This window comes from Leucopleurus acutus, assembly GCF_964270905.1.
Source record: "Leucopleurus acutus genome assembly, chromosome: 19".
Lineage (NCBI taxonomy): Eukaryota > Metazoa > Chordata > Mammalia > Artiodactyla > Delphinidae > Leucopleurus > Leucopleurus acutus.
Window position 1 is genome coordinate 26437463 of NC_139161.1, and position 3717 is coordinate 26441179.

Here is a 3717-nt window from a genome sequence, read left to right on the forward strand (position 1 = left end):
GTGGATTAAAGAAAGGAGAATATGATCATTTTTTTCTCACTGTCCTGCTGATCATGACCTTGAAGAGCAGTGAAGATTGCTTGTTGAGTAATCTCGAAGCCTTAGGTTTGTATCTCAGCTGTACCACTTACTAGCTGAAAGACCTTATTATTGATTAAGGTTTTTAAACTATATTTATAATAATTATTCACTTTGAAAAGTTGGAACATATAAACAATTATGAAGAAAAAGTAAAAATCAGCTACAGTCCTACCAAGAGATCACAGTTATTAATGTATATTATATTCTTTCTGTCATATATATATATATATATATATATATATACACCTTTTTTCCTACATAATTGGGATCATAATAGAAAAGGGCTTTTGTAATTTGTTCTTTTTACTAAATATTATTTAGGGAGAAATTTTATATATTCTTACAGTATTATTTGAGAATATGATATTTAATGGCTTCATATAAATCATTATAATGAATATATCATATTTGAACATACAGACTATCCCGGTTTTTACTGCTATATCCCTGGGCTGGTCATTCTTTTATGTAAACTTTGAAGAATATCTCTGGCTATTCCCTTTGGGTTAATCTCTAAAAGTGAAATTACTGGTCAAAAAGTATGTCCATTTTTGTTTTGTTTTGTTTTGTTGTTGTTGTTGTTGTTTTGTGGTACGCGGGCCTCTCACCGCCGCGGCCTCTCCCGTTGCGGAGCACAAGCTCCGGACACGCAGGCCCAGCGGCCGTGGCCCACGGACCCAGCCGCTCCGCGGCATGCGGGATCCCCCCGGACCGGGGCACGAACCCACGTCCCCCTCATTGGCAGGTGGACTCCCAACCACTGCGCCACCAGGGAAGTCCAGTATGTCCATTTTTTTAAAGATTTTTTTGGATAATTTCAAATTGTCCTCCCAAGAGCTACACTCCCACCAGCAGTATATGGTAGTGCTTGTTTCCCCTCTTTAATTTTTTCTCCACCCTTGCCAACACTGTTTACTGTAAATTAATAAAATAGGATAAAAACAGCAATTGTTATTTTAACTGATATTTTTGATCCCCAGTGAAGTTGAACATTTTTATAATCTATCTGCAAGTATTTTCCAGAATGTTAATAAGTTGCTCCAATACCATTTATTGAATAATTCGTACTTTCCTCACTTTTATAATAATCTTAACTCAATTACCAGGCTTTATATTCTGTTTTTTGTTCTATTCTTGGACTAACGCCACACTATTTTAACTACTTTAATGGGCCAGAGTTCCTCACATTCTTAATTTTTCCCGTAGCTATTTTTGTCTTTTTACAGATAGGCTCATTTTTTTTTTAATTCCCCAAAACTTTCCATAATGATTTTGATTCAGATTGCATTAGGTTTATAAATCAATTTAGGAAGATCCGAGAGCTTCATAACATTAACTCTTCCCAACAAAAAACATGGTATGTTTTTCCAGTTGTTTAAGTGTATTTTTTAAAGTTTTATAGTTTTCTTTATATAGATTATGCCGGAAATTCCCACTCGTTCTTGGTTCACAGCACCTTTACTGTCTCTGTAATTTTTTCATAACACCTTTAGGCAAAAAGATATGCCAAATATTTCTGATTATTAAGGAAGCTGACCCAGACAGCTTCATAAGTATTTATGCCACGAACAACGTGGGTTTGAACTGTGCGGGTCCACTTCTGTATGGACATTTTCAACAGTAAATACAACAGTACTATACCATCTGTGGTTGGTTGAATCTACAGATGTGCATCCATGGATATGGAGGAACCATATATATGAGGGCCAACCATAAGTTACACTCGGATTTTCAACTGCTGAGGGTCGATGCCCCTAACCCTGGCATTGTTCAAGGGTCAACTGTATAATACACATAACTGAAAAAATTTTATTCTATTCTTAAATAATTACAGTTACTTACTAATGGGATATTTGCACCCATACGACATTGCAAACCTTGGAATCAGCTTGGACATAGCCACCCTCACGTTTTGTTCTACACTGATTTTTGTGTAGAACTTTTTCTTTTTCCCCACAGAAACTGAAAACCCAGCTTTGCAAAGATAGGACATTGTCAGAAGGAATGTAGCAGCACCTCATATTAAACCATGAACTACTTAAAACTAGTAGTTTGCGAGGCATCCAACAGATATCACATATCATAGTGTTTCTCTCAAAAATCTGAAATATCCCTCAGTGCACCCGACAGTTCACTGTGGCATCCATCCCAGGATGTCTTGGTCTACAGTATAGGTATGGTGGGATTTTGCCAGTTTTTAAATATTCCTATATGTTTTGCATTTTTCTTGCTACTCTGAATGGGATTCCCACCCCACCCCCGCCATTATATTTTTCAACTCTTTATTACTGGTATCTCAGAAAGCTATTGATTTTGTATATTGCTTTTGTTAAAGCAAGTCAGTTTTCTTCTCTGAGCTTTAGTTTCCTCATCTGTATGATGAAGATCAAGTTATCCAATATATGTAAAGCCCTTAGCACAGAACTCAGCACATGGTAAGCAATCAAAACTCCTGGGTATCATTATCTATGATGATGGAGATGATATTCCCTATCACACTGGACTGCTGTGAGGATCAAAAATGATATACATGAACATGTTTTGTTAATTATATTACACTACACGAAGATTTTTATTATAAGTAACATTAAAATTTGGTACTACTTTTTTTTTTTTTTGGCCATGCCATGCAGCACGAGGGGATCTTATTTCCCCCAACAGGGATTGAACCCGTGCCCCTTGCAGTGGAAACGTGGAGTCTTAACCACTGGACCACCAGGGAAGTCCCTGGTACTACTTTAAAGAATGATACTCTTAAAGGTAGAAGGCTCAGATCACAGAGCAGAAAATGGGAAACTTTTAATCTTTTTCATATAATACAAGGGGAGAAGATGCCACTTAACAAATCACAAACACCTGTGAAGCAGTAGGCACTCCTGAGGAGGGAAAAGATCTGCTTTGCAAAGAAGGCTGACTGGGCCCATGAGTGTTTGTGACTATATGGCATGTGGGCCTTATTAAAAGGACACATTCCCCCACCACCACCACCAAATTAATGTGGCTTATTAACCCCTGAAGGGAGATTAGCTTTACCTGTAATCTAACTATACTAGAGTCTAGATACAGAGCAAAAGGAAGAATTGGGGAATTATTGTGAGAAGGGATTATTGGGAATCTGGGAAGCAGAAACACAAAGCCACAGACAAACAGCAAGGGCAAAGAAAAGGAATTGATGGAAGGCTGGAAGTAGGGAACAGAAATATGGGAGCAAAAAAATAAATAGTTTAAGAGCCACCATGGGATATTTATTTATTATTTCAATTTCTAAAACTGTGCCCAGTGCCAAGCCTTAAGGGTACACATGGAACAAATATATAATATATGTCCATCTCTGCTTCCAACTTTGTATTTTTCCTTTCTTTTATGAGTTGCATTCCCCATCTCCCATTTCCCATTATCAACTATCACTCCTAATCCCCTGCCGAGAAGACAGATGGGTGGCTCCCTCTGGATCCCCAGGATGCTTTCTGTACAACTTGTCCAGCATTTCACTTCTACACACATTCCCCCTGCCCCTCCAGAGGACTATGCCAGGAACCCTCGTGTATACACTTGATACTTACAAAGGAGCAGGGATAGAGTGCACTATGTTGACTTTCCCCTTCATCCTTGTCTTGGAAAGAGAGAGGATTTTTG